We start from the raw sequence: 12,231 nt of genomic DNA, 5'->3' as shown, positions 1-12,231 counted from the left end.
CGGAAATTTTTTCGAGGACAGTTGGTCCTTGTCTTCAATTCCCGTCTCGAGAAGATGCCGGGGAAGCCTAAATTAAGGTGGTCAGGACCATTTTGGATTTTTCAAGCATGCGGGCCTATTTCTTTTTATTTGGCGAATTTGCGGGGGGGGGGGGGGGGGGGTTATTTCTGTGCCGGTCAATGGTTTCAGACTGCGCCATTATGTTTCACCTACCACGATTCAGTGCCCCTTTGCTGCGGTACAAGAGCCGGAAGCCGTCTTAATCATGATTGGGGATTCTTTTGCATGCAATCTTGGGAAGCAGGAAAAGATCTATGATGGTTGCGACACCGTGGATCGCTCTATTTTGGGAACTCATTGTGGAAGGGTTACTATTGCATGCAGACGTTTTTTATTGTGGTTCTCTAGTTTCGTGTGTCGCACGCTCTTAGTGTTTTATTCTCTGCTCCTGCATCTCATCGCCACCATGACAACTTCTCTTCTGCAATGTGTCCCTTTCACTCCCGTGCAGCAGCTCGCGCTTCGACGAGTGGACGCATGGCTACAAGACTTGCGACTGCGTGTGTTCGCCAACCTGGACTGGCAAGGAATCCCAGTGCACCCACAGGCAGCACGTTTGATCGAGCAACTCGCGGCTGGTGATATGGTGGTCCTCAACAATCAACAGATATAGTTGACAGCAGAAAGAATCTCAAGATGTTGTTGTTTACCCAACGATGGCGTGGTGCGAGCCTCCCATGTGATCCATGCTGCAGATGTTGAGCAGGAATTTGGCTTGAAGGTCAAAGGGGAGTATAAATTGTTAGGGTTGTCAGATGTGGCAACCAGGGATGCATATCGGTGGTTCCTTGAGGCGATTTGGCTACAGGCCAAAACGTATACTATTTCGACCCGAGCTAGAAATGTGTTGCATTCGGCCAACTTTGGGCCAGTAGCTTGGGCAGCAGTGGTCAAAGAGCGACTGCTGGCGGAGTGCCAACGAGTGATGGCACAGTTGGGGAGGGGTACCCCAACCAATACAAAGGTGGGCCAACTGTTCACATTGATCTTTCCTTTGAGAGAAGTGTTTCCTCTCGCCCTGCGTCCTCTTTGCCACTTTGAAGATGATCGCTTGGTGGTCCAAGGCACTAATCCTCCTCTGTCGCAAACACAAATCTTGGCAGTGCCGGCGGAGAGGGAAACATAGCAGCAACAGGTGGGTACTATGGAATTGCCTGGTTCATCGATGGCGGGGGTATCCTCTGGAGCCCCGGAGATGGCCACTGCAAGTGCAGGATCAGCAAGCCGCAAGCGCGGGCGTGAGGAGCAGCAATTTTCAACACCACCTCCAGCAAATGCATCTCCTGTTGCGGAAGAATCTGCGGTGGCTCGCTGGTGCCGCCAAATGCAGGAAAGAGTTAGCAGTACGACTCCCTTGCGGATGAGCTCTGCGGTTGCGGACGTCCCCGCTCAACCGGAAACGTTGGGTATTACGAATGCGGTTTCCTCGACGGGAGGTATTCTCCCCGCATCGCTACCCTGGGAGGCTACGGCAGCAGCGACCCCTGCTGACCAATTACAGGCATGCGGCACATTTTTTAGCAGACTTGCAGAGTCTATTCGTGCGGCCTGTCCAGCCCCAGCCACAGAGGGACGAATCAATGAGCTAGAAGCGCAGGTAGCGACTTCGCAGACTCGGATTGACGAGTTAAACACTCAGAATGAACAGCTGACTGCCACTACTCGCCAGCAAGGGGCAGAAATACAAAGATTAAGAGGGGCTAATGCTGAGTTTGTAAGGTCTATTCAACAAGAACTTCTTCAGTTGAGAACACAGCATAGCCTAGCTTCTTACTTAACCTCGCACCCTGGAGATGTAATGATCAACATGACTGATTTGGATGCATTGGCAGTGGAGATGCAAGAGGATCTCCGAACTTTTTTAGATAATCAATTACAAAGCTGGAGCACATGCTTGGCTGCTGAGGTGGGAGCACAGCCACCCGCTCAGCAGGTTGTGGTGCACCAACCCGAGTCATCCAACACTGACAAAGGTAAGAGTGTTGTTCCAGAGGGTTTTGATGTTGCTGATTGGGCACAAGCTACAGAGGATTGTGCTGAAGCCCAGGCTCATGTCTCTCATTTGCAGAAAATGATTCGTCAATTTCGTAAGGAGAGGCGCAGGGTCTGTTTTTGGGTGGAGACCTTAGCTCATTCCTTTTCTCTCAGTCTCCCACCTTGCCCTCCATTTTGGGATGCTCTTAATCGCTACCTCACTTGTTATTATCCCTTGCATACACCTCTTGCTCCTCTGCCACAGCCACCTCAATCTATCTCCTTGCCAACGCAGTTTATTCCTCGGGCTGCCTGGCCGGAACAAATTGAGATAGATCCACGTCTTTTGGATGAGGTCTATCGAGCCCATACTGCAGATTTTCAGGGCTTTGGCTATATTGATGTTTCCTCTTCACCAGAGCAGGGTGCAGAGCAACCACCGGAACCTTCCAACCGGAGGGGCTGATTGTGGGTTCGCGCAATCCACCGTCCGTTCCAGGTGTTATGGCATTAGCCGCACATGTGGTCCTGCGGTCCTGCGGAGGTCTGGACACTGCGATCAAGAGTCAGGAGTCATGCGGTATGCGGCGGCCGGAGCGGCAGTTATTCATAGGATATCATGGGACAGGAGTGTGTGCACCGTTCCCGATCTGCACTGGAGCAGCGGTTGTATATGGAGGGGCATACCTGTCTTGTGATGTAACTTAACCAATCTCTATGATAGTCATGGCATCATCTATTGTACTCTGTGTCTGGATTATAGATGAATGAAGCAAGGGTTGTTCTGTGTCTGTGTACTTTGTACTTCCTTCTCTTGTCATTTTGTGCGTTGATGTTCATATAATGTAGTTGCGGGTAATCATTCCCGTAATGCCTATTGCTCCTGTGTGGGAAATAGCCATTACAGTAGTGACCCCACTGCATGACTTGCTGGCTAGTGAAAGGACATAGGGAGATAGACATGCCACTAACCACCCAATTGTACCTATATATAGGCCCTTGGCCCTCCTATATATAGCCCCTATACTGCATGTGTATCCATCAGCCCTTGGCCAGGGCCATGCCCTCCTATAGTCCTACCCTTGGCATGACATTACTCCACCCTTGGAGAAGTGAAAGGACATAGGGAGATAGACATGACACTAACCACCCAACCGTACCTATATATAGGCCCTTAGCCCTCCTATATATAGCCCCTGTATTGCATGTGTATCCATCGGAAATTGGCCAGGGCCGTGCCCTCCTATAGTCCTACCCTTGGCATGACATTACTCCCCCCTTGGAGAAGTGTTTTCGTCTGCGAAAACAAAAGTGGTAGGATCTTCATAAGAACACTAATGTTTTCCACCGTGGTATCCCTCATGGATCTATGTATTGTTTGATTGAAAACACGGTGCAATAGGAGGTTCAATGAAACCAAGAATAACATCTGTATTTTGCACATTGTTGTCCGTTTGCACAACCATCTAGTGTGTAGACTCCATTTAGAACGCACATGAGCATGCTAAACGAGTTATCACCACAAAGGTGTACCTGTAAGAGTACCGCTTTTCACTTTCCGTGAAAGTACTTGCTGACATAACTCATCCGCTAAGTGTAAGTCCTTGACGTGTTCTCAAGTTTCATCAGTAAACAACCCCACCATAACTAGTGTTCAAGGTTGAGAACCTGACTTATATATGAAGAGACTAAACTTAGTCGCAACCATGCATTAACTGATAGTAAGTAAACTCCAAGTGGAGCAATAAATGCTTATTAATTGGAATGCTTTGTGCTAATGTACCCACTTTGCATATCTTTTAGCCCAAGATTACACTTTGTAATCTGCCTATCCCCTTGGATAACTTACAGTACTAAGGTGTGTTTCCCCCATGGTTTATAGACATATGGGAATCACAATATAGTATAAAATTGCTGAGGAAACAACAATGTCCGGAATAACCATCATGGTTAACTTGAAAATTCCACAAACACCCAAACTGAACCATGACCTCTATTGATGATTTGTCTACCCAAAAGTAATCTCATAGAGATACTGCACACAGAGTGCAAAATGCTCCATAAGCAACAACTTGATGAATACGCATGCCGTTTCAAATCAACCGTTGCTAAACATTAGGGCCCATAACACCTAGTGTGCATGCATTCAGCAAAAAAACAGATCCGAACATGTATATCCATAATCATCCTTGCCAATACTTATGGCAAATGTGATGTGCCTAGCACACATTAAAGAGGAATGTAAATAGTTCTAAAAAGAAACTAAATACTTTCAGTTGCAATCATTTGCAAGCCTTGCTGAAATGTCTGAACCATAATAGAATGTGAGACAATGATCACTTCTAGGTACAAACAATGAAACTTTTTCATTAACAACTTAGAGCCTTGCTATATGTATAAACAACCATCTGTTATGTTGTTTAGTAGTACTTGTATAGGAACAAGTCATTCTAAGTATCCGACAACTTTTGGCCACCAAAATTGCTCCTCATATGTCGTGTTGAAAATGGTCTAGAAAACAGATTTGACCAGCACCTAGGGAGTTTGTCATGACACATACTTGAAGTAATGGGTGTCAGTGTCAGTCCAGAGACTCATATTCTCCACATGTGGAATATGTCTCATGTAAGGATGTTTTTTAAAAAAAATCCTTCAAGTATAAGATGTACTTGTGTGTGGAGGTAACTCTAAACACTCTGTGACAATAGTGAGAGGGATCCTCATTCATTGCTCCATAGTGGCTAAACCGAACTCCTTCAGTCCCTAGACCATGTTGTAACCCATGTGACAACATGTGCCAAATCGAATCTGACAAGTGGATTCATAACAGCATAATGTACATTGGACACTACGGCCCAAAATACTTGTTCCAACCTGCCCTTGGCATGGCCCTGGGAATTGAACTGAAAGTTCAGTTACCCGTATTCAAATGCACAAGAGAACGTTCTCACCTGTGAAAAAACCAAGCAACATTCCACTGGAAATCCTGGGTGTTGCCTTCGCAATCCAAACCAGTTGGGTAGCATCTACGTAGTCAACCTTAGGTAAGACCCTTTGTAGAAACTGCTCAACTAACAGGTAACGGTAACCAACATAGTTAACTGTGTATAGAATGACGATAATCAACTTAAAAAGTTGAATTTTTCCGCTATCGCGTGGTAGATTGCGGAATTCTTTCCTTGAAAGGATAACAAGAATAGATCAAATTGTGATCTTCAATGCCTATGGGGTGATTTAGGAAGCACCCGTGGAGTCTTACCCCAAAACAGTGCATCCATAGACACTCATAGTGCTATAGAGAGAGCAAGAGATCCATAGAAGGGGAAAGCCTAGCTCTTACGGACAGCCATGATGTTGCAACGGTATGTTGCATCTAATATCCGTGGTAGAAACTAGCTGAGTTGAGTTTATGGTTATCAAAAACTCAACTCGAGTGTGGCACTAAAACCATGTCGTGCAAAAATAACACCCTAAACATCGATAATGACAAGACTCTTGCTTGCCCATTAACGTCATTGTGTACTCTAGTGGGTAGGTCTGTTCGATCTTAAGAACAATCACCCAAGGAATGCCAACAGATGGGTCGTACCGGAGATCTAACAATGACTCTTAGTCAGCGTGTGTGGCTCATAGCCCTTAGGGCAATTAGTGTTCAATCGACGAAACAATGAAGACTAATGTAGAGGGAGTCATGCCCCATTTTGAGCTGAGAGTTAGAGAACCTTGGCTCATGCCGACTCCCAAACAAACATGTATCAACAGATTATTAAAAGTTTTCATTATTCTTCAAGAGAAATAAGAGAGAGAGTGAGAGAATGCTGGGGTGAGGAACTTTCCTTAATTTGTTGCCTTGTACATACCGCGCACATGCTTGTGTGCATCTTATGTGTAGCGTACAGCTTATCCTATAAGCATACAATAAGCTGGCTGTATAACGCTCTCATCGAGAGAGGTAACAGAAAATACAAGTCACATCTTGCTTCACCGATCGTGTAGGGGATCATGACTGTACGAAAATGACTTAAATATGGCACTTTGCCTGTGACTTAAGTCTTAAGTCTTAGATGTAGGTTCCTTTTAATGTTGTTGTGCGTTGACAGGAACCAAAAAGCATGTTTAAACTTAGAAAGCATGTGGAAAGAATCGAGAAGTTTCCTTGTCCTTGAGAGAGTGTCTGGTATTATAGCGAAAGCGTAATCTATGAGGCAGTGGAGTTGATTCCACTTGACCAACATGCCTTGCATGAAAAATTGTAAGCCCTTGGCTACTATGATGGCCTCAAGCGTGAGAGCCGAAAGCATAAGTTCCTTGCACAGTCTACATTGGTAGTGATGCATCATAACGTGATATCACCACACATAAAAGGGGAAATTTTTTCTAATCGTAACAGTTTCCCAAGTTGACGTGCCAATGCCCTTGATACCAAATCAATAAGCAGTAGTGTGGCATGCGTGAGAAGCCTTGCTTTATGTGAAATTGTCAAAGCACTTTGCTTTACACAACCGACAATATTTTCCAAATGAAATGTGTAAACATGGAAACATAAACAAAATTGAATATGGTCTAACCTGGTCATCCTGCTGTAACCACTTGTCTGGAGATGTCGAAAGAAAATCTTGCTCAAATGTAGATCATAACCATCTCTGTTGCGCGAGAGAAAGTTGTCATGAAATATACTGCAGGCATATGGAGAAATTCCCCAAGGGCGTGTGCTCATAGCATACCCCAAATGGGAAAAGTCTCAATGTAAGAGTTGTAAATTGAAGCCTTGCTTCACATAATAAGGATTGACCGTGTCGAGCAATTTCAATTGAAATTAACCAGTACTGTGTGGTAAGCATCCTCGGTCAGCATGTAGAAACCGTGACAAGGAGTCGGCCAAGCCGAGGAACTTGATTCCTTCAACAAGTCTAGTAAGAGGCTGTGCGTGTCTCCTTGAGATAGTAAAAAATAGGCCCTTGCCATTAATGTATGCAACAAAATTTGAGGTTTATGTAAACTGTCAGAGGCCATGACTATGCTTTGAGTGAAGAAAAGTGCATCACCTTTGATGCATGTTAGATATATGCAATAGAGGTGATGCATGTTCCATCTAGGTAAAGTGATTCATAAGCAATTGATAGCCCTGCTTTTATTACATCAATTCGTGGTCGATGATCAAAATATGTATGGTAAGTGCCTCATGCCATTCTCATACATTACCTTATGTAGAGATACGGCCAGAATTGTGTAACCACTTATGCAGATGACAATAAACAAAAATCAACTGCGTACCTCCTTAAGTACACCTGCCGACCAATCTTGCCGACCCAGAAATCGAATGATTTGGAAGCAGTAAGAAAAACGAGAAATGATTTTCTAGACACTGTTGCTTGGTGCAATAGATGATCTACTCTTGCTATCAAGGGCCTTGCCTGATGCGCAAGAAAAGTGTACATAATGACCATGGGCATACTTGACCCATAGGTAGTCTCGCAGGGAAACATAGCCAAGTTTAGCATAATTACATGTTTCTGCACTACTCTTGCAACATAAAACTATGAAAACTGCAAGAACGTGAAAGCGCAAACCTGAGAATTTTAACCTATAAGAGAGCCATGCTCGTTGCCAACTGTGGTAGAAATGCTCGACTAGACTACGTCTGAGTCATAGCCATGGATTCCAACAGGCAATGAAACCCTTTGGTTGATGCACATAAGTGAATGCAAGAGCTGAAATTCTCGTGCCCGTGCCTTGTCTGGTATTACTGCAAATTCGGAATCTCCATGCCTTGGAAGGCCACCGTCTTGCTACGGAGATTCCTGCAAACTTCTTTGTGAATTCGCACTTACTCGATAAGTGTTGTGAATTTCTGAGTTGTACAAAAAAGTTTCATGTTGAAGACCCTTACTGCTCCGTTGTTTGCTCACCCCAATACGGTGGCTTGCCGTGGTGCCGAGAACGGAGAACGAAGAGATGAAAGGGGGGGGGGGGGGGCTAAGCCCGTGAGCACCCTCCCTTGGCTTAATTAAAAGGCCCTAAGGTTGGGCGCTTCAATATGAAACGAAGATCCTTTGGATCTATGGCATCGACGCAGCGGCAGAGCACAAGCTTGAGAGAGAGAGAGAGTGCCCGATGTGAGGCTCCCTGGCTTGCACGCATATGACATAAACTGACGAGCAAGTCAAAGCGACCTCGCCAAGCCCACCTCTGCCTGAGGTTGACCCGCCTCCTTCCCCCTTTGCTAGGGCTGCTACACACGGCCCTTTCGTCCTTGGTTGTTTGTGTAAGGGAAGCTACACATGAGCGTGCTGTTGCGGTCGACCCAGCCATGCAATTCTCGCATGAGAGAGAGAGAGAGAGAGAGAGAGAGAGAGAGAGAGAGAGAGAGAGAGAGAGAGAGAGAGAGAGAGAGAGAGAGAGAGAGAGAACAAACTCCAGAGAAAGGGAGGCCATGCCTCATGCTGAGATCGAGAGAGCAACCGAGAGAGACCTTTTCCCCTTCCATGGCTCCTCTCCCCTAAGCTCTGATACCAGTGAAAGGACATAGGGAGATAGACATGCCACTAACCACCCAACCGTACCTATATATAGGCCCTTAGCCCTCCTATATAAAGCCCCTGTACCGCATGTGTATCCATCGGCCCTTGGATAGGTCCGTGCCCTCCTATAGTCCTACCCTTGGCATGACAGCTAGCATGACATTGTTTTGTTGCCTGTTGTAGTCCACTCAAGGTGCATAGGTGGAAGCAAAAAGAGTGTCTAATTCATATGTCCAATAATGGGACATCCTATTTATGCATACACAAAAATGCATGGAAAACAATATGCTGTGCAAGAAAGATTTTGAGGGGGTCTTCAGAAAGATGGTGTAGCTATAAAAGCATATGACATGGATTTGTAAGGTGGCGCCCCTTTAAGAATGTTTTTTGTTGACTAGGATATGTGCTCTCATCTTACTGTGCACTGTGTGTGAGTGTTGGACTCTACGACACTCCACCAATTGTAAGTTAATAGACTTCGACTCTTATGCTCATCTCATCCAGCATGAGCGACATGACTTTAGATATGCTCAAATCTTCCAGTTTGAGCATAAGCCTAATAACTACGACTCTTAGCACAGAGTTTAATATGACTTGAAGCTTTGGGACTAATGCTTTGCTGATTTTATGGCTCAGCATCCCAACTCTGACTATACCAAAGAGTGTTTTTTGCACCCTGGCACCTTGACTTTTTATGTTCTTGAGCTTACTACAAACATTTCTTCAGGTAAAAGTAAGCTTGAATCCTCAAAAAGAGGATTAGTGAAGGACCAAGTTGGCATTGAAGGTTTCTTTTGCCATACCTATTTTATCATCTTTGAATCTGCATTCATGTTGGTTGGGTTGTCCTTTTTAGACTGTGAAGACTCCATTATCTGTTTGATTCTCCAATTAGGCCCGTTGATAGGAGTTTTTGATGTTGTTGTAGGCCTGTGTTCATTGTCGGCATTTGGCTTTTAACTAGGAGCATTGGAAGACTTAGGAATCCAAATCTTTTGAGGACCTTTGTAACTCCTTTGTTGACTTTGCTGAGCTTTGGGTGAAAGCATGTTAACCTGTCATGCTTTTTCATGTCCCGGACAATGCTAACTAGCACAATTTTGACATATGCTAACTAGTACAATAACTTGAGCTACATCTCCAAGATCTATGACATATGATATATCAATAGAAAGCACTTGAAACAAGGAATCCAAATGTACAACCTTCGACAAATTTTGATATTATTTGTAAAAAATTTACCGGACGCCCAACTTTTTGAAGATGTGCTAACTTGAAAGTGCTAACTAGCACAAAAAGCGCGACAGGTTAACATGCTTTCACCCCTTTAGGTCTTGTTGATTTCTTGATATCTTCATGCAAGTATGGTGTAGTTGCAATTGGCTTGTGGTTGATTGGTAACCAAATCTTTGTATACCTTGTGTAAAATCCTTGTCCAAGAGGAAGATTCTTTGAGCTCCATCTTTGTTCTGTATCCTCTTGTGAGCTGTGGTAGACTTTAGCATCTTCTGATGTTGTTATGTTGTGTACCTGCTTCTTAGGTATCCTAGGATATTGTCGAGTTTGATACCCAATGGGCCTTTTTTCTTGGGAGGATCTTGTCGTTACTTCATACGCCTTAACCCGCAGTTTTGGTACCCATATCTGTCTGTTACCTCTATAGTACTCTTGTTCTTTTAAGATCCACTGTGATGCTATCCATCCCATGTGTTAGTCTTTTTGTGTTGATTTCCTGTCTTTAATCCAAACTGGATCATTGACTTTGACTAAACTGCTCGAAACAAACACTGTCTTGCCTTTCCTTTGCTTTCTTGAGTACTTTGGCTGAAATATCTTTGCTTTTTGGGTGTCTCTATAGAGGTTTCCGTTGGGTTAGCAATTTACTTTAAGTTTTGAAAGCCTAACTTGCTTGAAGAAGCTAATCCATGAGGGTTCTTTGATGTAGAGGGATATGTTGTCACCTCTTCTTTGCTAATCGGTGGAGGGTCCACTTTGGCTTTACCTTTGTTTGCAAGATTTGTCTTCTTTACCTCTGGTCTTGGTGGCATTCTCTTCTCAATAGCTTTTGTGGTTGCTCTTTGTTCTATTTGATCTGAAGTTATTGTTGCCTGATTTGCTTTAAGCTCTTCTAAAGTTTTGTTTGATGGAGATGAATCATCTCCAATAAGCTTTGCTTTGGCATCGGTCTCCATTAAACTATGCTTAAGGACTTTGTGTTGTCGTCCGTGGGTGACCAGTCTTGGTCTTCATTCTTTGTGTTGTCATCCGTGGGTGGTGGGGGTCTTGATTTAGGGGTGCCCCTCTTGCAGGTTAGTGTGGTGCTTCCTTCATTGGAGTTCATTTTGAAGCATAGTTTGGTTAAGGAGGAGCATGTGAAGGAGAGACTAGCATCTATGCATAGCCTCTTATTGGATAGGGGAAGTGCTATTAGATACTATGAGGACTTGGAAATAACAAGGGTTGATGTATTCAATGAAAAGATAAAGACAAAGGGTTTATATAAGAGCATGTTAGTTATTAGGTATAATAGTGCTTTGGAAAACACCTTCAACCAAAGTTCAAGGTAAAGTGGGAAGGTCCTTTTGTGGTGCATGAGAGGTGTTAGGTAATAGAAGCTATCAGCTCAAGTACTTTGATGGAGGGATGCATAAGGCAAGAGTTAATGGAATTAGGCTCAAGACTTATGGGACAAGAATCATGTGATGAAGCAACAAATGCATATGGAACACTGATGCTTGTTGGGGTGGCAATATGTGATGTGTTTTTTCCGAATGGTGCAAGCCACCCCGAAGAATTCAAGAAGTTTTTCTTTTGTGCTTTTTGGACCCTTGGATGGAAATAAAGCATGCTTGTACAAAGTGTGCAAAGGCAGTGTGTGCTAGGTACCTCTATGCATGAGGGCGAGTTGTGCAAGGATGCATAGTTTTGCTGATTTTTCACATAAAATGTCGAGGCCTCAAAGAGTGCATTGAAAATATGACGAAAAATGAAATTTTTTTCATCTTGTCGTTGTGAGTGAAGAGGTGTTTTTAGGTGTGAAGAAGAAAGCTTATGTTCCTCCTGCGGTGAAGGGTGGGGGTCTTGATTTAAGGGTGCCCCTCTTGCTTTGCAAGAGCTTAGGGTGGTGAGTTGAGAGTGCATGTCTCCTAAATGGGCTAATGAAAGTGGGTGATTATCTCTATATATTGACCTCTCTTCATCTTGATTTAAGGTATGGCAATCATGTTGTGTGCAGTTCCCTACGGTGAAGCTAGTCCAGGGTAAACTATACATTGCAATTCCTTGCTTGTACATATGCAAAAGAGAAATGTTTTTCCCAAGTTTTCCATCACTTTTTCTCTTATTTTTTTACTGAATTTTGTGGGTTTTCAAATTGGGCTTGATTTGGATGGGTTTTGGACAAGCTATGTGCACATATGGGAGCGCTATAATGCATGGCCAGTCGGTAATTAGGGTGCAACCCATCACTATGATATACATTTGAATACATTTGATAGGTTTCACAAGACTCCACAAAGTTAGATACATCTTATACACACCTTTCCACCAATACCTCTTTCATTTTAGTAAAGGTGGCACATACGCCTCTATGTCCAGCATAAAGATTCTCATGAAACTTTTTCATAGGCTCATTTTGAGAATCCCTATCATTCACAACTCTCAATGGCATTCCATT

Source organism: Adiantum capillus-veneris, chromosome 3, assembly GCF_014529385.1.
Source record: "Adiantum capillus-veneris isolate H3 chromosome 3, ASM1452938v2, whole genome shotgun sequence".
Lineage (NCBI taxonomy): Eukaryota > Viridiplantae > Streptophyta > Polypodiopsida > Polypodiales > Pteridaceae > Adiantum > Adiantum capillus-veneris.
This window is presented reverse-complemented; position numbering follows the sequence as displayed.